At 43.5% G+C, this 27,992-nt stretch overlaps 1 long non-coding RNA gene across 1 annotated transcript in view; it reads right to left on the minus strand.

Moving 5' to 3' along the window:
* Window positions 1–670: 670 nt before the first annotated feature.
* Gm34762 overlaps window positions 671–27,992 on the minus strand; it is a 39,819-nt gene continuing 12,497 nt past the window's right edge. The window contains exon 3 of the long non-coding RNA XR_378445.1: window positions 671–1,301. This is a non-coding gene — a long non-coding RNA (predicted gene, 34762). The remainder of the gene's footprint in view (window positions 1,302–27,992) is intronic.

Here is a 27,992-nt window from a genome sequence, read left to right on the forward strand (position 1 = left end):
TGTGAATTTATGGTATGTGTGAATGTATGTGTTTGTGTGGCAGATGTGTGTGGATGTGAGAAACTTCTAGGCATGATATGGCTACTATACCCATGAACTTACAATAGCAGTGGCTACCTGCACAAGATCTACACAAAGCAAGTCCCATTAATGTTCCCTCACTAAGTGTGGAGTCTTGTGAGCCCCACCCCTCCCTGAGGAGCTACAGGCAGCTGAGGCAGGGGAGTTATGTTCCTTATTGCTATAGCCACTGGATTTGCCCTTGCTCAAGGAAGTAACCCTCAGCCCATGTGTGCAAGCAACCCTAACTCTGCATTAAGGAACAAATAAAAATAAAAAAGACATGTAACTGGCAGAGGGCGTGTCAGGAATAAGGAAAGGGTAAGGAGGATAACAGGTGGAACTAGAGAGATGTCTCAGTGCTTAGGAGTACTGGCTGCTCTTCCAAAGGACCCAAGTAAGATTATCAGCACCCACATAATGGCTTATAAAACATCTGGAACTTCACTTCTAGAGATCTATCACCTTCTGGCTTCTCTGGGCACCAGGCATGAACATAGTACCCAGACAGACATGTAGGCAAAACACCTATACACATAAAATTTTAAAAGAGAGTTTAATAGGGAGATATGATATAAAATTTTAATTTAAAATCATAAATAATGTGCAAATGAACGTGGAACTAAAACATTGAAAGACAGAGTGAGGAGGCTGGGAGGGGCAGTGACAATCTCTGCCGTGATGACTGAAAAAAGTCCCCTGGAACAGTAGACATGGGACACAGATCTGACAGAGAGGGGAGGAGGCATGTGGCATGTGCAGAGGCCCTGGAGCAGGAACTTCCTGGAATGCTCTGGGAATACCAGGAAGGCTGTGAGGTTGGTGCAAATGGGACTTCTTCAGTCAGGAAAGGTGGGAGTGAACTGGGGGCTCTGGGTGCACAAGTGTGGGACTGAGGCTCAGGATAGAAGGAGTCGGCATCAGAGAAGTTGTATATACACATCTGTGTATATTCATGTAATGTCACTGAGGTGGTGTTAGAGGGAGGTGGAGGGAGGTATGGATGAGAACAGAATCTGAGAGTACCAGGAATTCAATAGTGTGGGAGTGGGGGTGCTGCAGTAACAGAGCCATGCACAAGGACAGGGCAGGGAGAACAGAAGGGCTGGAAGGGACAACTTCACAGGGAAAACTGTACTGCACTTTCCACACCTCTGGCTTCTGATCTCATCCGGTGTTCATGAGGGACTCCCATGATGAGGCTACCATCATACTCCATTGCTGAAGAAAGAACAAAGTCTCTGCAAAAAGACACATAATGAGCCTAAGTCAGACCAAGCTGAGGATGTGGGTGTCTGCACCTAACCATAATTGCTGGCTAGTTTCATATCAACTTGACACAAGCTAGAGTTATCTGAGAGGAGGAAGGTGGGGGAGAAAGAGGGAAAAGGAGAAGGAGGAAAAGGAAAGAGAAGGAGGAAGAGGGAGGAGGAAGGGGAGGAAGGGGAAGAAAGAAAGGGGAGGAAGGGGAAGAAGAAGGAGGAAGGGGGGAGAGGAGGAGGAATAGGAAGAGAGAAGGAGCAGGAAAAGAAAGGGGAAAGCGCAAGAGGAAGGGGAAGGAGGAAAGGGAAAGAAGAGGAAGAGGAAGGGAAAGAAGAGCTGTGGACAGTGGAGGATGAACAGGAGTAGAGGGGAGAGGCAAGAGAAAAAGAAGAAGGCTGGGACAAAGGACTCGACAGACCAGGGCAGCCACTGAAATTCTTGCTTTGCAGGAAGGGATCAATTCCTCAGAGCATCCTCCCCTCCTTTTACTGAGGCTGCAAGTGGAAATTTAATTAAACATGCAACTCAAATCAAAACGGGGATGGAGGATGTGACACTTTTAAAAATATCACAGTGCTGGTCTTGGCAACTCCAAGGAAATGCCTGCCTGAGACTTCAGTCACGGGCACACTGGGTGATAGGCAGGGATTCTTCCTCAGCAGGAAGGAGCTAGCCTGTACCATAAAGTGGTAATAAAGCCACTTGCCCAGCCCCAACCTCGCAGCAGCTTCAGATGCACGCTCTTCGCCCAAACCAGCCTCTCCAACTGTTCTGATATCTCCCCAACCCAGGAGATCCTGGCTCAGTGACTTTTCTTGATTTCCTATCTTGTGCCTGCTTTCTGTGCTTTCTGCCCCCTGTCCAAACTCTCTTTAATCTGTTCCTGTCTCATTGCCTCCCCTTCCCGGGTTCCTGCTTTGGCTGGCTGAGGCTGCTCTGTCCCTCTTCATGTGCACAGCAGCCAGCATGAGCTTTCTAAAACACAGTGTGTGGACCTGAGTGGGTGTCCCCTGGTTTCAGCATGTTTGGTGGCTTCGTGTGATGCTTAGGAAACACAACCACCTCTTCCCGAGGCTCAGGACATGAAAGCTGACCTGGCTGTTCATTTCTCTAGTTCCTCCTCATATTGACTCTCCTCCCTTACTTCCTAGCCACACAGCCTCTTTCTAATCCTTGCACATGGGGAAGTCACTCCCCCTCCTCTAAGCTTTGCAACTATTCTTCCCTGTGGCTGAAATGCTTTTGAGACAACCTGTCTCATGTTGCTTCTCGAGTCTGAGCTCTCTGCTCACATAGACTCCTTAGCAAGGCGTTCTCTCAGGTTTCTATCTCAGAGGTCTCTAGCGCTGTGGACTGAGTAGTGGGCTATCCTTTGCTGTGAGGGGGGCTGTTCTTGTGCATTTGGGGATGTTTCATAAAATCCCAGATGCCTATAGCCCTTCTTTCCAAAGTTGGCCAACACAATTATCTCTTGACATTGCCAAGTGTCTTCTGGGGTGAGAGTGTAGATAAATCATGCTTCTGTGAGAACAATCCCCTATCTAAAGATGCACTAAAAGCTACTCTTTATGCTGGAATTGGTGGCACCTATCTGCAATCCCAGCACTCAGGACACAGAGGCAGGAGGATTATGAGTTCTAGGCTATACTAGGCTACATATTAGGACACTGTCTCAACAACATAATAAAAACAAAACAAACAAACAAACAAACAAACAAACACAGCTGCCCTTTCTCTCCTAGCATTTTTGGTTCCCTTCATACACACCAGAATTCCCAATCATTAAGTTTTATATCAGTCTTTGATAATATATAGTAATAGTGTAATCTCCATAAGCATATTAATTGTGACTATCTGATTTTTCAGTCTGTATTCCTGGAACCTAAAGATTCCTGGACTGTGGAAGATGCCAAGCAGAAAGTGAATGGATAAATGAAAGTGTGGTGGTTTGAATGATAGTGTTCCTTCAGGCTCAATATTTGTACAATTGATACCCAGTGGGTGCTGCTGTTTGGAGAGGTTGTGGAATCTTTAGAGCAGTGATTCTCCACCTTCCTAATGGTGCCACCCTTTAGTACAATTCCTCATGTTTGGGTGCACACCAACCATAAAATTATTTTTGTTGCTACCTTATGGTTGTAATTTTGCTACTGTTATGAATAATAATGTAAATATCTTTCTTTCCAAGGGCCTTAGATAACCCCTGTGAAAGGATCATCCCACCTCCTCAAAGGGGCCATGACCCACAGGTTGAGAACTGCTACTTAGCAAGAGGATGTACATCACTGGGGGCAGGCCTGAGGGCTTTAGCCTCATCCACTTCCTGTCCTCTTTTTTTGCTTCCTGTTGTGAATAAAGATGTGATCAGCCAGCTTCCTGCTCCTGCCTCCCTTGCATGCCTTCCCAACTTGAAGCCCTCTGGAAGTGTAAGCCAGAATAAACTCTACCTTTCTCAACTGCTCTTGGTCAGGGTGCATTGTTACAGAAAAGTAACGAGACTCGAGAGCCAGCACTTGTTTCTCTGAGACAAGATTTCACGGAGCACGATCCCTGTGCAGCTTATCACATGCAGCTAATGAGGGAGGCTGCGCTCTTCTCCCCTTACTTTACTGTGGGAATGTGAGATGGCAGTGAAGCCATGGGTAAGTAAATGAGAGACCCAGGCGCCAACCCCTCATGTCCTTAAGAGCTGACCTCTGTGGCCCCCTCATAGCTGCATTAAAACATCCCACCAGGGAGTCTTTCAGAGTGAATGTTTGAGTTGTTTCTGACTGCCCTCCTTTCTTCTTTACCAACACACATGATGACCCTTCTGTTTCATTCTCTGTGCTCCGCAATCCTGCCCTAAATTCATCCCACAATTCTTTTTTCTTTCTTTGTTTGTTTAATTATACTATTTTTTTAATTAATTAGGTATTTTCTTCATTTACATTTCCAATGCTGCCCCATAAGTCCCCCAAATCCGACGCGAATCCCACTTCTTGGCCCTGGCATTCCCCTGTACTGAGGCATAAAAAGTTTGTAAGACCAATGGGCATCTCTTTCCACTGATGGCTGACTAGGTCATCTTCTGATACATATGCAGCTAGAGACACGAGCTCCAGGGGTACTGGTTAGTTCATATTGTTGTTCTACCTATAGGGTTGCAGATCCCTTTAGCTCCTTGGATACTTTCTCTAGCTCCTCCATTGGGGGCCCTGTGATCCATCCAACAGCTGACTGTGAGCATCCACTTATGTGTTTGCTAGGCCCCGGCATAGCTTCGCAAGAGACAGCTATATCAGGGTCCTTTCAGCAAAATCTTGCTAGTGTGTGCAATGGTGTCAGTGTTTGGGGGCTGATTATAGGATGGATCCCCTGGTATGGTAGTCTCTAGATGGTCCATCCTTTCGTCTCAGCTCCAATCTTTGTCTCTGTAACTCCTTCCATGGGTATTTTGTTCCCAATTCTAAGAAGGAGAAAGGTGTCCACACTTTCGACTTCGTTCTTCTTGAGTTTCATGTGTTTTGTAAATTGTATCTTGTACCTTGGGTATGCTAAGTTTCTGGGCTAATATCCACTTATTAGTGAGTACATATCATGTGAGTTCTTTTGTGATTGGGTTACCTCACTCAGGATGATGCCCTCCAGGTCCAACCATTTGCCTAGGAATTTCATAAATTCATTGTTTTTAATAGCTGAGTATTACTCCATTGTGTAAATGTACCACATTTTCTGTATCCATTCCTCTGTTGAGAGGCATCTGGGTTCTTTCCAGCTTCTGGCTATTACAAATAAGGCTGCTATGAACATAGTTGAGCATATGTCCTTCTTACTGGTTGGAACATCTTTTGGCTATATGCCCATGAGAGGTATTGCGGGATCCTCCCATAGTACTATACCCAATTTTCTGAGGAACCACCAGACTGATTTCCAGAGTGGTTGTACAAGCTTGCAATTCCACCAACAATGGAGGAGTGTTCTATCTATGATTAAGGATGCTGAACATTTTTTCAGTTGCTTCTCAGCCATTCGGTATTCCTCAGGTGAGAATTCTTTGTTTAGCTCTGAGCCCCATTTTTTAATGGGGTTATCTGATTTTCTGGAGTCCACCTTCTTGAGTTCTTTATATATATTGGATATTAGTTCCCTATCTGATTTAGGATAGGTAAAGATCCTTTCCCAATCTGTTGGTGGCCTTTTTGTCTTATTGACAGTGTCTTTTGCCTTACGGAAGCTTTGCAATTTTATGAGGTCCCATTTGTCGATTCTTGATCTTACTGCACAAGCCACTGCTGTTCTATTCAAGAAATTTTCCCCTGTGCCCATATCTTCAAGGCTTTTCCCCACTTTCTCCTCTATAAGTTTCAGTGTCTCTGGTTTTATGTGGAGTTCCTTGATCCACTTAGATTTCACCTTAGTACAAGGAGATAGGAATGGATCAATTCGCATTCTTCTACATGATAACCACCAGTTGTGCCAGCACCATTTGTTGAAAATGCTGTCTTTTTTCCACTGGATGGTTTTAGCTCCCTTGTCAAAGATCAAATGACCATAGGTGTGTGGGTTCATCTCTGGGTCTTCAATTCTATTCCATTGGTCTACTTGTCTGTCGCTATATCAGTACCATGCAGTTTTTTTTTTTTTTATCACAATTGCTCTGTAGTACAGCTTTAGGTCAGGCATGGTGATTCCACCAGAGGTGCTTTTATCCTTGAGAAGAGTTTTTGCTATCCTCGGTTTTTTGTTATTCCAGATGAATTTGCAGATTGCCCTTTCTAATTCATTGAAGAATTGCGTTGGAATTTTGATGGGGATGGCATTGAACCTGTAGATTGCTTCTGGCAAGATAACCATTTTTACTATATTGATCCTGCCAATCCATGAGCATGGGAGATCTTTCCATCTTCTGAGATCTTTATTTCTTTCTTCAGAGACTTGAAGTTTTTATCATACAGATCTTTCACTTCCTTAGTTAGAGTCACTCCGAGGTATTTTATATTTTTTGTAACTATTGAGAAGGGTGTTGTTTGCCTAATTTCTCTCTCAGCCTGTTTATCCTTTGTGTAGAGAAAGGCCATTTATTTGTTTGAGTTAATTTTATATCCAGCTACTTCATCGAAGCTGTTTATCAGGTTTAGGAGTTCTCTGGTGGAATTTTTAGGGTCACTTATATATACTATCATATCATTTGCAAAAAGTGATATTTTGACTTCTTCTTTTCCAATTTGTATCTCCTTGATCTCCTTTTGTTGTCGAATTGCTCTGGCTAGGACTTCAAGTACAATGTTGAATAGGTAGGGAGAAAGTGGGCAGCCTTGTCTAGTCCCTGATTTTAGTGGGATTGCTTCCAGCTTCTCACCATTTACTTTGATGTTGGCTACTGGTTTGCTGTAGATTGCTTTTATCATGTTTAGGTATGGGCCTTGAATTCCTGATCTTTCTAAGACTTTTATCATGAATGGATGTTGGATTTTGTCAAATGCTTTCTCTGAATCTAACGAGATGATCATGAGGTGTTTGTCTTTGAGTTTGTTTATATAATGGATTACATTGATCAATTTCCATATATTAAGCCATCCCTGCATCCCTGGAATGAAACCTACTTGGTCAGGATGGATGATTGTTTTGATGTGTTCTTGGATTCGCTTAGTGAGAATTTTATTGAGTATTTTTGCATCAATATTCATAAGGGAAATTGGTCTAAAGTTCTCTATATTTGTTGGGTCTTTCTGTGGTTTAGGTATCAGAGTAATTGTGGCTTCATAGAATGAGTTGGGTAGAGTACCTTCTACTTCTATTTTGTGGAATAGTTTGTGCAGAACTGGAATTAGATCTTCTTTGAAGGTCTGATAGAACTCTGCACTAAATCCATCTGGTCCTGGGCTTTTTTTTGGCTAGGAGACTATTAATGACTGCTTCTATTCCTTTAGGGGATATGGGACTGTTAAGATCGTTAACTTGATCCTGATTTAACTTTGTTACCTGGTATCTGTCTAGAAATTTGTCCATTTCGTCCAGGTTTTCCAGTTTTGTTGAGTATAGCCTTTTGTAGAAGGATCTGATGGTGTCTTGAATTTCTTTAGGATCTGTTGTTATGTCTCCCTTTTCATTTCTGATTTTGTTAATTAGGATGCTGTCCCTGTGCCCTCTAGTGAGTCTGGCTAAGGGTTTATCTATCTTGCTGATTTTCTCAAAGAACCAGCTTCTCCTTTGGTTGATTCTTTGAATAGTTCTTGTTTCTACTGGGTTGATTTTACCCCTGAGTTTGATTATTTCCTGCTGTCTACTCCTCTTGGGTGAATTTGCTTCCTTTTTTCTAGAGCTTTAAGGTGTGTTGTCAAGCTGCTAGTGTGTGCTCTCTCTAGTTTCTTTTTGGAGGCACTCAGAGCTATGAGTTTCCCTCTTAGAAATGCTTTCATTGTGTCCCATAAGTTTGGGTATGTTGTGGCTTCATTTTCATTAAACTCTAAAAAGTCCTTAATTTCTTTCTTTATTCCTTCCTTGACCAAGGTATCATTGTGAAGAGTGTTGTTCATTTTCCACGTGAATGTTGGCTTTCCATTATTTTTGTTGTTATTGAAGATCAGCCTTAGTCCATGGTGGTCTGATAAGATGCACGGGATAATTTCAATATTTTTGTATCTGTTGAGGCCTGTTTTGTGACCAATTATATGGTCAATTTTGGAGAAGGTCCCATGAGGTGCTGAGAAGAAGGTATATCCTTTTGTTTTAGGATAAAATGTTCTGTACATATCTGTTAAGTCCATTTGTTTCATAACTTCTGTGAGTTTCACTGTGTCCCTGTTTAGTTTCTGTTTCCATGATCTGTCCATTGGTGAAAGTGGTGTGTTGAAGTCTCCCACTATTATTGTGTGAGGTGCAATGTGTGCTTTGAGCTTTACTAAAGTGTCTTTAATGAATGTGGCTGTCCTTGCATTTGGAGCATAGATATTCAGAATTGAGTATATCCTCTTGGAGGATTATACCTTTGATGAGTATGAAGTGTCCCTCCTTGTCTTTTTTGATAACTTTGGGTTGGAAGTCGATTTTATTCGATATTAGAATGGCTACTCCAGCTTGTTTCTTCAGACCATTTGCTTGGAAAATTGTTTTACAGCCTTTCACTCTGAGGTACTGTCTGTCTTTTTCCCTGAGATGGTTTCCTGTAAGCAGCAGAATGTTGGGTCCTGTTTGTGTAGCCAGTCTGTTAGTCTATGTCTTTTTATGGGGGAATTGAGTGCATTGATATTAAGAGATATTAAGGAAAAGTAATTGTTGCTTCCTATTATTTTTGTTTTCAGAGTTGACATTCTGTTCTTGTGGCTGTCTTCTTTTTGGTTTGTTGAGGGATTACTTTCTTGCTTCTTCTACGGCGTGGTTTCTGTCCTTGTATTGGTTTTTTTTTCTTTCTGTTATTATCCTTTGAAGGGCTGGATTCGTGGAAAGATAATGTGTGAATTTGGTTTTGTCATGGAATACTTTGGTTTCTCCAACTATGGTAATTGAAAGTTTGGCTGGGTATAGTAGCCTGGGCTGGCATTTGTGTTCTCTTATTGTCTGTATAACATCTGTCCAGGCTCTTCTGGCTTTCATAGTCTCTGGTAAAAAGTCTGATGTAATTCTGATAGGCCTGCCTTTATATGTTACTTGACCTTTTTCCGTTACTGCTTTTAATATTCTATCTTTATTTAGTGCATTTGTTGTTCTGATTATTATGTGTCAGGAGGAATTTCTTTTTTGGTCCAGTCTATTTGGAGTTCTGTAGGCTTCTTGTATGTTCATGGTCATCTCTTTCTTTAGGTTTGGGAAGTTTTCTTCTATAATTTTGTTGAAGATATTTGCTGGCCCTTTAAGTTGAAAATCTTCATTCTCATCTACTCCTATTATCCGTAGGTTTGGTCTTCTCATTGTGTCCTGGATTTCCTGGATGTTTTGAGTTAGGATCTTTTTGCATTTTCCATTTTCTTTGATTGTTGTGCCGATGTTCTCTATGGAATCTTCTGCACCTGAGATTCTCTCTTCCATCTCTTGTATTCTGTTGCTGATGCTCACATCTATGGTTCCAGATTTCTTTCCTAGGGTTTCTATCTCCAGCGTTGCCTCACTTTGGGTTTTCTTTATCGTATCTACTCCCCTTTTTAGGTCTAGTATGGTTTTGTTCATTTCCATCACCTGTTTGGTTGTGTTTTCCTGTTTTTCTTTAAGGATTTGCAACTCTTTAGCAGTGTTCTACTGTATTTCTTTAAGTGAGTTATTAAAGTCCTCCTTGATGTCCTCTACCATCATCATGAGATATGCTTTTAAATCTGGGTCTAGTTGTTTTGGTGTGTTGCGGTGTCCAGGTCTGGCTGAGGTAGGAGTGCTGGGTTCTGATGATGGTGAGTGGTCTTGGTTTCTGTTAGTAAGATTCTTATATTTGCCTTTAGCCATCTGGTAATCTCTGGAGTTAGTTGTTATAGTTGTCTCTGGTTAGAGCTTGTTCTTCTTGTGATTCTCTTAGCCTCTATCATCAGACCTGGAAGACTAGCTCTCTCCTGAGTTTCAATGGTTAGAGCACTCTGCAGGCAAGCTCTCCTCTTGCAGGGAAGGTGGACAGATATCTGGCATTTGGACCTGCCTCCTGGCAGAAGATGAAGGCCCCGAAACAAGGCTTGTCCCAGAATCTGTGTAGCTTCTGTAGTCCACACTCTCACCTGCGCAGAGTAGTCTCGGAGGGATCCAGGAACCAAGATCTCTCCCCCAGATGCTGTGGCAAAGCCCTCCCAGGTGGGCCGGACACCTCTCCTCTGGCAGGGAAGGAGCCCGGGTGTCTGGAGCCTGAAACTCGGTCTGCCCCAGAAGGTCTGTGGCTTCTGCCTGTCTCAGAAGCTGTTAGCCTCTGCAGTCCACACTCTCACATGCGCAGATCAGTCTCCGCAGAATTCAGGAACCCAAGATGGCTCCCCCAGATGTTGTGGTGAAGCCCTCCTGGGTGGGGCGGACACCTCTCCTCTGGCAGGGAAGGTGCCCGGATGTATGGAGCCTGAAATGTGGTCTGCCACAGAAGCTCTGTGGTTTTTGCCTGACCCAGAAGCTGTTAGCTTCTGAAGTCCATACTCTCCCCTGTGCAGACTAGTCTAGGCGGAATCCCAGTACCAAGATGGCCTCCCCAGATGCTGTGATCCATCCCACAATTCTACATATAAGTCCTTGGGAATTCACAGCTGTTATCTACATCACTAGCTGCTAGTCACTCTTTTACTACCAGTAGGTGGCGCCAGCATGCACTTTCTCAGTTGCTCTGGTCAGAGTCAGTGTTGAAAATACCCTTTTAAAACCAATTACCTACGCTGTGCAATGCCAGGCATGTGACTTGACGGTTTGTTTCTTTTTATAAGAATGTGACTGTGGGAGGAGCATGGGGAGGTGTGGAAACACACAAGGGGAGCCCAGTGCAGATTTCCTGCCTTTACTTTTGCAACCCACCTCTCCAGCTTAGCAGCCATCATCCCTCCTCCTTCAGAGCTATTATTTATCCTCCCAATGGCTCTCCCCCCCCCCCCCCCCCCATTTCTCTAGTAAGGTTGCTGGCCCTTGCCCGGCTTCTCAGTCCTCTGCTCTAGGATTTAATACACTGTGCCCTTCAGTATCACACTGACATTGTTGGTTGACACCCATCCCTTTGCATTAGAGGGAAGGCAAAAAAGAGATTTCTACATTTCTGGATCCAGCACCAAGCATAGGGCCTTGCACATAATGTATGCTTAATAAATGTCCATCTTCTATCCTCTTTTACAGTATTTTGAGTTAGCAAACAAAGAGTGTGCCCATGCTGTTCCTTGTTTCCATCCCCTCCTCCCCCCACTGCTCTCCCTGTGTCCTCTGCCCCTCTCCTCTTCCCCTTCGGCTTTGATGTCACATGGATTGCATGACTCTGTTACCTTTTCTTAATTCTCTCTTCTCTCTTAAGATCTTTTCTTCCCCATTCAAGTTCCCCTTTGCAGCTTCATGACTCCCACCTATGTATGTAAACATGTGTGTGTGTGTGCGCATGTGTGTGTGTGTGCGCGCGCGCGCGCGCGCACGCATGTGCTCCCAAGAATGATGATTTAAAATATAACTTCTACACAAGAGAGAAATGTTTGTCTCCTGAGTCTGGCTTTCATCACATAAGGTAGTGATTTCCAGCTCCATTCATTGTCTAGAAGAATGCCTTTATTTGTGTTTCCATTGTGTACACACACTGTATTTTCTTTATCCATTCATCTGTTGAGGCACATGTAAGCTAGCACGGATGTGGGGTTAACGGAACCTTTATTCACTGCTGGTAGGAATGTAAACTTGTGTAACCATTATTGAAACCAATGTGGAGGCTTCTCAAATAATCAATAATAATCAACTGTCTGACTCAGCTGCCTGACTCTTGCCAAGTATGCAAAGGAGTCTAAGTCAGCAGACTGCAGGGGCACTCACATGCATGCCCCTGTTTGCTGCTACCCAGTTCCCAGTAACTAGGGAAGGAAAGCAACATAAATGGCCGTTGTAGGTATAGGGAGTTTGGAAATGCCTAGTGTTCTGCTAATATTAAGAGGTCCTGTTTATAACTCAGGCAGTTTTAAGCGGTTCATATTTCTTTTTTGGGCTCTGGTTTTCTTTACCTAAAAAATGAGATAGTTATATATTTAAGAAACATAGAACTAGAAGAATTGTGTAAATTATCATTCATAGGCTTTCCACATGCTCAATGAATGTCAATCTGTTACCAGAACTGCCTACTACCTAATTACTTCACTTTAATAAATCTGTACTTATTTTGATGACCAGGGAAACTAAAATATTGATACTTGGAAATAACTCTAACAAAAAGCACCATATAAAATGAACTAATATTAATAAATATAGTTATATATGCATAAACTACTGTAATAAAACCAATTATTTTGTACACTAACTAAAAATTTTAAGGAGTAATCAATAATTATATACATTGCTAGGAAAGGGTCCTGGAGAAGCTAGAGAAGACTTTCTGTGGGAAGTGACCTGATAGTCTCCTAAGATGGCTGTAGCAAAGCTGCTTTCCCTATCAAGAGGGTAAATTCCTACCTCCTTCCAGCAAAATCCAGTTGACCTTAAACATCAGATGGAGTCAGTGGAAACGGCACGGCGTGGAACAAACCCCTGTGATTCCTGGAGTCACTACTTTTCTTTTAAGAAGCATTTGCCATGCTCTAAAGATGTGTGTAGAGAGAATATCTTGTGTGTTGTATGGATGCACCACATATCAATTAAAAAGCCTATGGTCTATGGGCTAGGCAGGAAATGGGAGGTGGAACATCTGAGAGGATAGAGAATTCTGGGATAGAGCCAGGTGGAAGATTCACCCTGGAAGATTAAGGAGACAGACACATGGTACCTAGCACAGGTAACCAGCCACATGGCAGAATGTAGGGTAAAATAAATGGGTTATTTTAGTTGCGATCTACTCAGGGAAGAGCCTAGCTATCTGGCCAAGGTATTTGTAAATGTATTTTGAGTCTGAGTCTTATTTCTGGGATCCTGGGGTTGGGAGAGAGAACCAGACATAACTTCAACAAGAGTGTGGCTAAACTGTTTCGTAGTGAGGCATCATAGGGAGAGAAAGAGAAAAAAAATAGTTCCAATTTCTTGGAAATCCACATTTTTTTCCTGGACTTCAGATCCCTGTCTCAGCCAACAGGAAGATGGATGAGTGACAGGTGTCAGCCAGTGCCACGAGAAGTAGGAGGACTGCCCTGCTGAGCCTGGCCTCATTCCTGATCTGCACAGGCATGAAGCAGCTACCTTACGTTTAGGGTAGCAATGTTTGGGAGTTACTGCCTAACTAGGGAAAAATCCTCCCAGACCGAGAAACCTCATGAATGAAGATTTGATCTTAATGGGGGCCTATGACTCTTGCACAGCCACTCATCCTGCCTACCCCCTGCTTACCCAGCTCTGCCGACCCCAGCCTCCCCAGCTTTCTCCCTACCTGCCTCTCATGATCCTCTCAATTCTCCTTTCAGTCTGAAACGCTGATTCTTTGGGATGTTAGGCCCACTCTCCAGCATACTGCAGTGTTGATATCTCTGGTTATTTTAGCAACCTTATTTGTCCATTGTGGTGACTACTTAACTTCTAGAGACACAGAAATGTCCTATAGAATGCCAGCCAGTTGATGAAGGGCTCACAGTTTTAGAAAATCACCATTCCCAAAAGATAATAAGAAACTCGGGCAAGAGTGACCACTGGATACTAGAATGAGCGGGTGGAGGTTGGATGGGATATCTGATCCAGAGAGGAAGCTCCACACTGCTTTGGAATCTATCTCCTAAAATTAATCATCAATTACAAGTAGAAAATGTCATTTTCTAATCAAGCAACATGGTACACACCAAATCAAGTATCAGAGTCAACGTCAACAGTGAAATAGCCCACCAACTAATATATTTATTAATTATTTGGGAATCTTACATAATGCACACCAGTCACACTTCCTTTTCCTCCCAGGTCCACCCTCCATCCTTTGCACCCCTCCCCCGAAAAGACAAAAATGTACAAAGTCCAATTTGTGTTGTTCATAGACTCACTGGAGAATGGTCAACCCCTTAACATGGCCAGTCCCTTAAAGAAAACTGAGTTCTTCTCCACCCCACGCCCACCAGAAGACATGAACTGCAAAGAGCTACCCTTCAGCATTTTAATCATAATTTTTAAGGACTCTCTTCAATAGCTTCCTCTCTGGACTGTTTCTTTTCGGGGGTGGGGTGGGGTATCACAGAAGCCGTCAATGTCTCTCATTCTCTATTCTGAGTCTGTGGTCATCGATACCACTGCAAAAGAAGCATCCTTGCTCACAGCACTTGTAGGCAGCATGGAACACAGACCTCCCCACAGTGGTAGCATGGAACACAGACCTGAACAGTCTCCAGAGGCAGCATGGACCACAGACATCAGCATAACCACCAGCCACAGCACGGACCACCGAAGTCTGCTGAGAATGCTTAAACCAGAAAATGAATCGATCATCTCCAGTGTCTTGTCATTCAGAGCCAGGGTGATCTTGCTTCAGTTGGGTGTGAGCTCAGGGGTGGAACCTGCCCAGGCGCCAAGCTGCTGTACACAACCTTGCCAGCCCTGCATGACACACCTTTGCTGCATCTGTGCTCCCTTACCTGTCACTGTCACTGCACCTCTAGTTCTCTTTCTCCCCACTTCATGTGTGCCGCTCCGTTCTGCCATCTTTCCCATCTCTCTATTGCACATTCATTTATTAAAATGTCATCGCGAACTGCTGGGTGTCACACAGTATATTATTTTGCCCAAACAGCTTTACATGCAAATATGTATTACAATGAGCCATTGGTCTGGTTCAAGGTTTCTGAAGCACCATAAATACTGGACTATCACTGAGCCTCATCTCAGGTATACTATTGCTGCTCAGAGTCAGGGTAATCTTGTGGCTGGGCAGCAAACCCGGCAACACCATGGCCCTGTGCTTTCCTGACACCTGGACTTTCTGAAGGATTCCAGGAGAAGCCTGCAATGGCATCCAGGCAATATTCCAGCAAAACCATGATGATATATGTCACCAGAAGACATAAATGTACAGACTTTGTGTTGCTTCTTGTTTGTTTGGATCACCCTGTTAAGCTCTGGCCAGTCTGAAACTCACTATGAGGCTTGGCTGATCTGTGATTCACAATCCTCCTGCCTCTGCCTACTGAGTGCTGCTATCACAGGCATTTTCTACTAAAGCCAGCCACACATTCTAACCTTCAGCAAAACATGTTACTATCTTGAAAGACAGAAAAACATTGTAAAGGTAACATTCCAAACCAAAGGCTACAGTGGAGGCTAAGTGTGAGCCAGCAAGGACTGAGTCTTGGACTGAATCCTGAGCCTGGAAAAATAATACTCAGAGACATTATAGGAATATCTGGGATTTTGAAAGAATGATCATAGATTATGTAACCGTGTTTCACAAATGTTGGATTTTATGATTTTGGTTATTCTGCCATGCTTGTTTTCATGGTAAATGGGATATGATATCTGAAATGCACATGTTTTAAGAAAGCAACAGGTGTATGTATAAATCAAATGTAAAATAATTGGTGAATATGGATGAGATTTTTCAAGCTTGTACTGGGCTTAACACTTGTCTATAAGTCTGAAACTACTTCAAGGTAAAGAGCTGAAGCAATGCAGTGTCAGGTCTTCATTGGGCAAATATGAGGTGATATGACTGTACATTATGAGCAGGAGTCAGAATGTTAAATAATTGAGGTTCATGTTCATGGCTGACAAGAAGGTAACTTGTTACAGCCACGTGGGAGCACCCCGTGATGGTGCTTACTCTAGCTCTTCTGACTGACCAGCAATGGAATGCAGAACACACCCCTATGAATGTGCACATCTGTAAATCTCTTAGTTTCATCTCATTGCTGTGAAGAAACATGACCAATGCAGTTCTTATATGGGAAAATGTTTAACTTGGGCTGGCTTACAGTTTCAGAGGTTTAATCCATTATCATCATGGTGGGAAGCATGGCGGTGTCCAGGCAGACATGGTACTGGTGGAGAAGCTGAGAGTTCTATGCCTTGATCCATAGGCAGCAAGGAGGAGATTGGACTCCACACTGGGAGGAGCTTGAGCCTAGGAGACCTCAAAGCCCATCCCCACAGTGACATACTTCCTCCAACAAAGCCACACCTACTCCAAAAAGGCCACACCTCCTAATAGTGCCATTCTCAATGGGCCAAGCATTCAAACACATGAGTCTATGGGGGCCATACCCATTCAAACCACCACAATCTCCAAAGAGCATGGCTTAGAGTGGATTATATGCCTCTGCTCTTCCTCATAGTGGGAAGCCAGAAAAAATACAAACGTCCACCAAAGTGGACAAGAAAAACAAATTGTAGCATCTCTGCCAAATGGATATGTACAGTGTAGTAAAGGAAAAGGAATTCTCACTATTAAAATAGAGAGCAACTTATGCTAAAATATTAAGCAAAAGAAATTAGACAAATATAGGGCATCCTGTCTGACTCCATTTATAGAAAGTTAAAAATAGGTAAAATTAAGCTGCGGAGTTAGAAGCCAGGAGGGCGGGTAGCCCCCAGGGAATGGGGTGAATGGCAGGACAGGGCTGTGAGCCAGGCCTTGGAGTACTGCTGATGTGGGTTTGTTGGTCTGGTCCAGGTTCTCAGATGACTGTCTGCAAACTCCTCGGGCTCTTTTTTGATCCATGCTCACTCCAATATTCTACATGTCAGTCATTCTTACCTAACAGAGACATGATTACAGCATCCAAACATACATACAGGCTGAGTTTTCTCCTGGATGGTTTCATCTTGGCATCTGGCAGCAGCCCCCTCCCTCATCTTTACATATAGGGAAACTAAGGCTAGAAAGTTGGCCAGCTAGTCAGGAGGTGGCTAAGCAGACCCTGCATTGTCTGCTGCTGTTTCAAGGCACCTCCTAATGAAGAGCACTTTGGTATAAAGGAGACCTTTTTGCCTTCTTCAAAAGGCCCCCTGAATAAATCCTGGATGCTAGGAATTATGCAAATGAGCTTAAAAATCAGAGGCTCTGCTAATAGAGATGAAGAGAGGAGTACTCTGCCAAACCAAACTGCGATGCGATAATGAGGCTGATCTTAACGCCACTTCTCGATCCTTATTTGCAAAATTAAGATCTAAGAGGGGGAGAAAAAAAATCCATCCCAACTATTAAAAAGTAGGGTGGAAACCCATGAGATAAGATGGTTGGAGAAGCACTAACGACCCAATTAAAAAAATGGAAGGCAGCTCTCAGAGTCGGCCCAATTACCACACAACCTAAGCCCTGTAGATTCAGTGCTGCAAGAAAAAGCAGAGAGGGAAATTAATGGTTTGATTTTTTTTTCTACCTGTGGCAGATAACTTTTTGAATTATTAATCTGTTTTCTTAGCCGTGTTTGGATTTTTTTTCAGCCCAAAGAGATCTTGTAGATTTTTTTGTTGTTGTTGTTTTTTGCCTGGAGCAGGCTTCTGAGTAAGAGAGGGATGGATTGTGTTTACCAACCAGGCTCAGGAGGGGGAACAAGAAGAAAGAAGCAGGAATCACCAGGGATCTGACGATGTGGGGATATTCTGAAAAGGAGAAACTCCGGTTTTTCTGATAATTCATGAACATTCGATCCCAGGACAGGCTCTAAGGCACCCCTGTGAAAGAAGAGGCTCACGTTTACAGAGCAAGTTTCATTTCACTGAAGGGCCCCGAGTGCTGAGCTCAGGACAAAGGAAGATTTGCCTGCTTCCTGTCCCTGTGTTTTACAATAAAAAGTCCCATTGTAACATTCAACTAATAAATGCTAAGCTATTGTGGGACTACGAAAGCTCATTGTTGATGGAGATTTAACTTCTTCCATTTATTAGTGCGTGTGCCTGTGTGTGTCACAGCACACATGTGAATGTCAGAAGAATGTCACATGCCAGAAGACATGGAGAAATTTACTCTCTCCGTCCACCTCCACCATGTGGGTTCCGGACATCCAATTCAGGTGGTCAGCTCAAAGGCAAGCACCTTGACTGTAATGGATTGGTCTGGTGCTGCTATGTATTCAAATGCTAAATTCTATACCCTAAGATGCTTGCTCCAAGATGAGGAAATCCTCATGCATGCCATCTGTTGTTGTGTAAATCTTGCCCCTGCACCCCCACCCCCTCCCCCAAGTTATCCCTAATTGGTTAATAAAGATGCCTACATCCAGCAGCAGAACAGAGGGGGTGGACTGCCCAGGTTCCTGAGCTTGGGGTCTCATGCAGAGAAGATGAGGGAGAGGAGAAGAAGGTAGAAGTTGCCATGGGGTAAGTGGATCATGAGCTCATGGCCAGCCAGTTGGAGTAGGAGAAGCCCAGGTAGAGAACAAAAGTGATAGCTTGGGGTTATTCACAAGGAAGTAGACAAATAGCATAGAGGATTGATACCTTCCCAGCTCTAATGCTGTACGAGATCTGATCGCCTCAGTCTCCTGAGATTAAAAGTGTGTACTACCTTGTCTGGGCCTAAGTTTTTCATGGCCTTATGCCTCAAGATCTCCATGTCAAGATCCAGGTCAGAAACCGGTGTCTTCCAGCCTCAAGATCTGGATTACAGATGTGCCCTCCATTTCTGGATTGTAGTTAATCCCAGTTGTAGCCAAGTTGACAAGGAGTAGTCATCACAGGAACTAAATTATCTAAGGTACAGTGGAAACCCTCAAATAATATTTACCATAACATTGACCCAATGAGCCATCTCACCAGCTGATGGTGGTGGAAATTTATTAAAACCGACTTAGTTGTTTGGAGACTTGAAGTTAAGTTGAAGGTGAAATAAGAAATACAAAGAATGGTATTGCTGGCTGTCATGTGTGTGTGTGTGTGTGTGTGTGTGTGTGTGTGAGAGAGAGAGAGAGAGAGAGAGAGAGAGAGAGAACAGAGAAAGAAGAGAGAGACAGACAAAGAGAGACAGATAGACAGAGAGACAGAGTCAGAGACAGAGAAGAGAGAGACAGACAGAGACAGAGAGACAGAGTCAGAGAGAGAGAGAGACAGACAGAGAGACCTAGGGTCTTTTGCGTCTTGCGCGCTAGGTAAGTATTGCATAACTGAGCTACATCCCAGCCTGAGAATACTGGCGTTTCTTTCATACCTAAAACTGTATCTCTTACATTCAAAATGGGGGAAATCATCCCAATATGGACACCAAAATGCATTTACTTCAATGGAAGAAGCGTCTTCTCCTTTGCTTTCCCTGGTGCTTGCTTAACAATTCCCCAAGCCGGTCTGCTGTGACAAGCAAGGCAGGATTTGACTACAAATTCCTTTGTCTTAACCTCGAGGTTGCATTGCTCATCAATTTCTAAAGTTAATGTTTCTGTTGTGTGGGGTTTTTAAAGATGACTCAACTTCTAACAAAACCAAATTAAATATCTGGCCAGGAACATCTCCTTGTAAGTAAAAATGTGATTGAAACATACATGGTGATTGCCAGTATCCTCCCATGTTATAAACCAGGTATTTTTCAAGCCAGAGCAGTTAAATTTACCTAGAAGCCAGCTGCTCTTGCTGCCAGGAGCAGAATGGGATCATTCATGTAAAGAACTGGGTAAAATATGTGGATCATCATGGAACCCTGCAGCCATTAGGCCAGATGTGCAGGAGCGACGGTAATTATACATCATCAGCATCAGTGCATGTGCAGATTGCCACCACCCCCCCCCCCGCCCCCACCCCACCGTGGGAGAGGAAAGTCTGCCCAGCATAGGTGAATGAAAAGCTTACGTGTGATAATCCATCAACATCTGAGTGCTGGGAAAACTGCTTCCCCCTCACCCCCCAGAAACTTTCTCTCTGGGCTTGGAGAGCCTGGAACCTTCTGTGGAGGGCATTTGGACAACAGAGAAAATAACAGAGGTCTGAACACCAGAAGGGAGCCAAATCTGGATAGCAGGGACGTTGCCTTGAGTACAAAGGGGTTTGAGCTGACAGATGTAAAAACCATTCACAAGTCCTTACTCAAGCCGTGCCATGCCCAGAGCTAGCCAACGAGGGAAACAAGAGGACTGACCAAGGCGGTCCCCAGAAAAGTGTGCCCCAAGTTCCTCTAAAGTCCTTCTGCCTAAAGATAAATGAAGTCATAAACCACCATTCCTATTTTCCTGGCTCTTGGTTTCAAACATAAACTCCAGGACCTCAGAGCTGACCTTAACATGTGGTTCCTTACAAAAATGACTTTTGTCTTCTTTGTGTAGCCCTTCTCAATGAAAGCTTCAGGTATGGTATAGTAATTATAACAGAAACCAAGAGATATAGAACACCTCTTGCAGGGCAGAATGCTAAGTCCTTCACAGGCAAAACTACAACAAATTCTGGAAACCACCAAAAGGTTCAGAATATCCACCCTCACTCAGCAGACATACAAAAGCAAGATCCCAAACGTTGAAGTGACGGGCCCCAACACCACAGATACTAGGAGAGGATGTCTGCTCACAGAGTCAAAGTCCTTTAACAAACCATCATCCTCATGGGCAAGCCTGTCTCCATCATGAAAATCGGGTCATTCATGGAGATCCTTGTTGGATGCACAAAGTGTCCTCAGTTGTGTTGGATCCCAGTGGGAATCAAAACATGACTCTGAATGACTCATTCAATCCCTGTGACATAAATCAGATTATCATGAGCAATGGAAAAATTTCAAATGAGCTTGGAGGCTAGTGGCTCACCCCAAATCCTAAAGATGCCATTTAAACAGTGGTTAATAGACATAGAGCTGTCTGCTGGGCAGAAAGACCATTGATATGCGATAAATAATGGCCCCAATGTGAGTGAAAGTGAGCCCATAAATCCTCACTTGCTTATTAAGGAAGGTATCCTTTGGACCCACATTTATTATATATAACTACTTATAGATGCATTATCAACATATTTTTTCTTAAATACCATGCGGGGGCTGCTGTTCCCTCCTGGCGCAGAAAAATTAAGTCATAGAGAGATGAATTAAGATTCTGTTTAACTTCCTGATGTGGAAGCGAACACTCCCCAGCTGGAAGGGAACTTTGAGATCAACCAACTGTCTAGCTCTTTCAATCTGCAATCGAGAAAACTTCTAGTTTTAGGCATACTAGGCTTTCAGGGAACTTGAAATTCAAACTCACTGGTGACACTCAGACATGCTTAATTTACTCTTAGCATTGGCAGCTCTAATCAATGCACGAGTCTTCTGCTCAATGCCAACAACTGATCAGCCTTCCTGACGAACATGGACACAGAATCCTAATTCATGCTGATTCAAGCTGCAGGGCTTTGCTGATGAGTCACTCCTGGACTTGGGCCGTTACTGCCTATACTGCCAAACATGCTGATTAATTTTCACCGGCAGCCAGACCACAGATGGGCTGGGCTTTCACAGAGAGATTCTGGTTTGTTTGGGGAAGAACATCTGGCTTGTGCATATCGACCATATGTGAGCAGAATACATGTGGTCCAGCATGAGGAAGGACCCGTTGATAAATCTGGTAGGATTCCAGACAGAATAGAAACCTCTTATGTCTTCTATGGAAGCTACTAATATAACATGGCATCCAGCCAGAGAGGAGAAATGGCTGAGAGGATTGCATGAGTGAAGACCACCTGGTAGACCATTCTCAAAGCCTTGTGGTGCTGGGGAAGTAGGTAGAGGCCCTTGAGCTTCAGCGGGGAAAGCACAGATGTTGTGGTGGGAAACAGCACCCTGTGCCGGGGTGTTGAGAGCATGGACCGAATCCTTGAGAACACCAGGAGCTGCTGTAGAACCATAGGAAAGAGCACAGAGAGAGCAGAGGGGCATGGGATGGCAGAAGTGATGCTTCTCCTGGCACTTCACCTCAGGAACATTCAACCAGAATAGCAAGAATCGTGAGAAAGAGAGAGAAACTCGACCCCAAAGCCTGCATTTAGAATACAAAGTGACTACCTTTCCTCTAATTCGGGTTTCCAGGGTAAAAGGCGGATGCTTGAGAGTGAACTTGAGAAGTTCAGCTACAGAAAAGATGGGCTCTGTCTTCACCCATCTGAGCTTCGAGATTGGGACGTTTTCTGCAGCACAGAATGAGCAAGCTTAATGCTATGAGCTGCTTACTGCTCAGTGGCTCTTGATGCTGTGTCTCCGCTGCTGTGGATCACTGAGTGTGAGCACCTGGAGGCAGAGGCAGCATCTTTGATTTTCTTATCTCTGTGGTTTTCGCAGAACTGCTCAGCATACATTTGTCAAAGAAGCGACTCAGAATCTAACTGTATCAGTGTCACCGTTCATGCCATCAGGTGTCAAAGGGGATGTTTCCCTTATTGCAGATGACCGAGTAACTTGTGAAAGATACTCCCTCCCCAACAAAATAAACCCTTCTTGCTCTAGATTGACTTTCTTGGGTTTTTAACTACAGAGATGGAAAGTCACTAATATACTGTGACTCATTCCTCACCTTCCACCACTTGTATACACACACACACACACACACACACACACACAATAAAATTTAAAATAAAATATTTTATTAGGTATTTTCCTCATTTACATTTCCAATGCTATCCCAAAAGTCCCCCATACCCCCCCACTCCCCTACCCACCCACTCCCACATTTTGGCCATGGCATTTCCCTGTACTGGGGCATATAAAGTTTGCAAGTCCAATGGGCCTCTCTTTCCAGTGATAGCTGATTAGGCCATCTTTTGATACATATGTAGCTAGAGTCAAGAGCTCAGGGGTACTGGTTAGTTCATAATGTTGTTTCACCTATAGGGTTGCAGATCCCTCTAGCTCCTTGGGTTCTTTCTCTAGCTCCTACATTGGTGCCCTGTGATCCATCCAATAGCTGACTGGGAGCATCCACTTCTGTGTTTGCTAGGCCCCGGCATAGTCTCACAAGAGAGAGCTCTATCTGGGTCCTTTCAGCAAAATCTTGCTAGTGTGTGCAATGGTGTCAGCCTTTGAAAGCTGATTACGGGATGGATCCCCAGATATGGCAGTCTCTAGATGGTCCATCCTTTCATCACAGCTCCAAACATTGTCTCTGTAACTCCTTCCATGGGTGTTTTGTTCCCAATTCTAAGAAGGGGCAAAGTGTACACACTTTGGTCTTCATTCTTCTTGAGTTTCAAGTGATTAGCAAATTGTATCTTATATCTTGGGCATCCTAAGTTTCTGGGCTAATATCCACTTATCAGTGAGCACATATTGTGTGAGTTCCTTTGTGATTGGGTTACCTCACTCAAGATGATGCCCTCCAGGTCCATCCATTTGCCTAGGAATTTCATAAATTCATTCTTTTTAATAGCTGAGTAGTACTCCATTGTGTAAATGTACCACATTTTCTGTATCCATTCCTCTGTTGAGGGGCATCTGGGTTCTTTCCAGCTTCTGGCTATTATAAATAAGGCTGCTATGAACATAGTGGAACATGTGTCCTTCTTACCGGTTGGGACATCTTCTGGATATATGCCCAGGAGAGGTATTGCAGGATCCTCTGGTAGTACTATGCCCAATTTTCTGAGGAACCGCCAGACTGATTTCAGAGTGGTTGTACAAGCTTGCAATCCCACCAACAATGGAGGAGTGTTCCTCTTTCTCCACATCCTTGCCAGCATCTGCTGTCACCTGAATTTTTGATCTTAGCCATTCTGACTGGTGTGAGGTGGAATCTTAGGGTTGTTTTGATTTGCATTTCCCTGATGATTAAGGATGTTGAACATTTTTTCAGGTGCTTCTCTGCCATTTGGTATTCCTCAGGTGAGAATTCTTTGTTCAGCTCTGAGCCCCATTTTTAATGGGGTTATTTGATTTTCTGGAGCCCACCTTCTTGAGTTCTTTATTGTACTTGAAGTTCTAGCCAGAGCAATTAGACAACAAAAAGACATCAAGGGGATACAAATTGAAAAGGAAGAAGTCAAAATATCACTTTTTGCAGGTGATATGATAGTATATATAAGTGACCCTAAAAATTCCACCAGAGAACTCCTAAGCCTGATAAACAGCTTCAATGAAGTAGCTGGATATAAAATTAACTCAAACAAGTCAATGGCCTTTCTCTACACAAAGGATAAACAGGCTGAGAAAGAAATTAGGGAAACAACACCCTTCTCAATAGTCACAAATAATATAAAATACCTTGGTGTGACTCTAACTAAGGAAGTGAAAGATCTGTATGATAAGAACTACAAGTCTCTGAAGAAAGAAATTAAAGAAGATCTCAGAAGATGGAAAAAATCTCCCATGCTCATGGATTGGCAGGATCAACATTGTAAAAATGGCTATCTTGCCAAAAGCAATCTACAGATTCAATGCAATCCCCATCAAAATTCCAACTCAATTCTTCAACGAATTAGAAAGGGCAATCTGCAAATTCATCTGGAATAACAAAAAAACCTAGGATAGCAAAAACTCTTCTCAAGGATAAAAGAACCTCTGGTGGAATCACCATGCCTGACCTAAAGCTGTACTACAGAGCAATTGTGATAAAAACTGCATGGTGCTGGTATAGCGACAGACAAGTAGACCAATGGAACAGAATTGAAGACCCAGAGATGAACCCACACACCTATGGTCATTTGATCTTTGACAAGGGAGCTAAAACCATCCAGTGGAAAAAAGACAGCATTTTCAACAAATGGTGCTGGCACAACTGGCAGTTATCATGTAGAAGAATGCGAATTGATCCATTCATATCTCCTTGTACTAAGGTCAAATCTAAGTGGATTAAGGAACTCCACATAAAACCAGAGACACTCAAACTTATAGAGGAGAAAGTAGGGAAAAGCCTTGAAGATATGGGTACAGGGGAAAAGTTCCTGAATAGAACAGCAATGGCTTGTGCAGTAAGATCGAGAATCTATAAATGGGACCTTATAAAGTTGCAAAGCTTCTGCAAGGCAAAAGACACTGTCAACAAGACAAAAAGTATTCTTTTAAAGAATTTTTTTTAAATGCAGGGCACAATGTTGGGAGAGGGTAGGTAGATTTGATAGGAGCTGAAGCTAGTACAAGAATAAATATGATTAAGATACATTCTAAGAAATTCTCAAGGGATTAGTGACAATATTATATTTTAAAATTTGTGCATTTTACAGTATGTAAGTTATACTTCAAATATACAATAACTCAAATTTAGTTATGTATCCAGTGTGATTAGGGTTAACCATCCTGGAGGTGTGGATGGTTTTACTGAGCAGTGACTGGGAAGGGTTGTGTAACAGTTTCTGAAGAGACTGAAACATTCTTTCCTGTAGGGAAACTCTTTAAACAGGAAAGGAGACAACTCAAAATAGCTTCAGGAAGTCCCTGAAACCGACCAGATTCTCTGGTCTTACCCTGCCAGAGTAAGGAATAACCTAGACTAACCCAAGTTGCAAAGAAGAATAGGAGATCAGAGCATCACTTGCAAGAAGCAGAAATCAGTCTAGCCACCTGAAAGAGGGTTAATTTAACTGAGTCCTTGGAAGGGATACTATCCAATATATTCAGCTACCTTTATGCTGCACAGTATTCTCCATGTTCCCAGTTTTTGTGAGCTGTCACTCATGTTAGGGTGGGCTTTGGTGATACAGTTATCCTGGAGTCATTTCTGCTCATGTAAGCCACCCTTGACCACACTCTTTGAGTAACCTCAGTTGAACTTATTGGTCCACGAAAATGGACTTCAGTGATATATCTATCCCCTGTGGTCTGCCATGGGCTCCCTCACTGATGTGAGCCGATGGATGTGTTGCATCTCTCCAGGGAAAGGTTTGTCACACAAGTGGGGAGGGGTCATTCTATAGTTTGAAAGGAGGAATAACTCCTTTGTGTTGTTAGTCATTTTGCATCTCTGTGACAAAATGCCAAAATGTGGGTGATCACTGAGCTCATTTTCTGGTCTACAGTCAGGGAGTTGAGGGTGGAGTGTGTGGTAGAGAACAGCTGCTCATCTCATGCCAGCCAAGGGAGAAAGGGTCTGGGTCCCTTTCTACCCTCCATAGACATGTCTCCCATTGCTCACTTTCTTCCAAGAAGTCCTGCCTACAAGTTTACACATTCACTAATGTGGACCCAGCTAAGAATCGATTCTTTAGCACATAAACCTTCAGGAGACATTAGAGATCCAAATGATATTGCACCAATGCTGGGGTGGGGTCAAGACTAGGTGGTGCAGTGTTTGGAAAACCATCTGATAACTAGGGGCATTGTGAGGATTCAGGCTGTGCCTCAAGGATATCGGTGGGATAGAGATTGAGGTCCAGGGAGACACCCTGAGAAGTACATCTGAGTCATCCAGAATGGGGCACAATGGTCCCCTCCCCCACAGCACCAGCTAAAGAAGCATGGTCAGGGTTGAGATCCTCATGACACACAGAGCTAGGTCTTGCTTCGTTTTTTCTAATCATTCCCTACATCTCAACACACTTAGTTCATTTTCAGTTATGTGTACCTAAGGATCGTGCACCCACCAAACTCTCCTTTTCGGCTCCCCATCTCACTGTGTTTGATGCCTGCCAACAAGGAGAGAAGAAATTTAACTTCCCTGGCAACCAAAATCCTCAGTCTCCCAGCCAGCCTCAGCCATGTAACCCTGGGGGTGGGGGGGAATCACCTTTCCACTCTGAGGTTCAGTAATCTACCTGTGTAATGAGGGAAGGCATCCTCACTGCCTGTAGCTGGCTGGCTGTACGCTAAGCTAAGTAAGAAAATTCATGTGGTGTAGAAAGCCCCATGTGGATCATCCACTCTCGGCTGACTCAACTCATTTTCCAGGTGTTTGCTCAGAGGCTGTGTACCCAGGGAGGAGATTAAGTCCGAAGACCGGTCCATTAGGGAGAAAGAAGGAAGCAGGCTCCCGGTCAGTTTCCTAGGGTGGGTGCTGCAAGGTGGAATCCACTCTGCACCAAAATATGAATGTATCTTTTTCCTAATAAATACACATGCACACATGGGGGAGGGGCGTGTGCACGCGCACACACACATGCATGCACACACACAGAGACATGCACACAGCATCACAAAATCAAGCTTTGAAGCTTGTCTCTCATTGACACCCAAATTTCCTTCTTGCTCACTGCCTGGTTTCTGCCCTAAACAGAAACATCAATCTTCCTTCCAAACTCCTGTGTCAGATGTCTTCAGATAACAAAGGGCAATCAGGAGGCCCACTAAGCAATCCAGAGTGATAAAAAGCCCTAGACAGAAACCAATGAAACACAGCAGAGTCCAGCCTGTTCTGAGCCTGCTTTGTATGTGACACTGGTTCTCACTTGAGCTTTTTCAGCCCGTCTCTCCACCTGCAAATTCCGAGATGGGAGAAATTATCCCCACTCCCCCAGCTTAGACCATAAGTGATTTTTCTACTTTATAGAGTCTTAATTTGATGGCTGAGAAGCTGGGTAATGGTCACTTTAAAAGCTAAGGTATAAGATCCTCTCAATGCACCATGCCATACATCGTCTGAGGTGAAAATTGAGATAACAAGAAGGAAGCATGACCTGTCTTTTCCTCAAGGAATTTCTAGTCCAACTGGAGAGAAGCAAGGCACCTGTAGCTTATAGCGCAACCTACTGATCTTACAGTAGGCATAGCTCGGACCTGTGGGGAGAGCATCTACAGGAGTGGAAACAAGAAGACCCTGAGGACCACGTGCTCCAACAAAAGCCTGGCCTAACACTTTCCTCATTGTAAACATACAGAAAAACGATCAGAAAATGAAGATTCCCCTGATCCCACCACTGTACAATCTCACCACCTTCCCCAGTCACCTTCAAGGGCTCTAGGAAGAGTCCCCACCCTGTACCAGAAACTTGAAACTGTGGATAGTAGTAACCCGAAAACATGTGTGTCCTATACACAGGGATCCAGGGTAAAAATGTGATGGGTTAGGCACAATATAATAATAATAATAATAATAATAATAATAATAATAATAATAATATAATTAATAATAGTAATAATAATAATAATTTAATTGTAGCCATACACTGATGTCACGGCAGTTAACCTGACAACCACAATGGTGAACGAGAGGCTAATGGGTGGGTATACACTGTGTGGAAACACTGAATAAAGGATGAGTCATATCCCTGAAGGAAGGGAACGGGAGCGGTACAGCACAAGATTTCACCACATAGTGCAGATAAAGAACAATTGAAAACAGTTTCTGGAATTTTCT

This window comes from Mus musculus, chromosome 7 (assembly GCF_000001635.26).
Source record: "Mus musculus strain C57BL/6J chromosome 7, GRCm38.p6 C57BL/6J".
Lineage (NCBI taxonomy): Eukaryota > Metazoa > Chordata > Mammalia > Rodentia > Muridae > Mus > Mus musculus.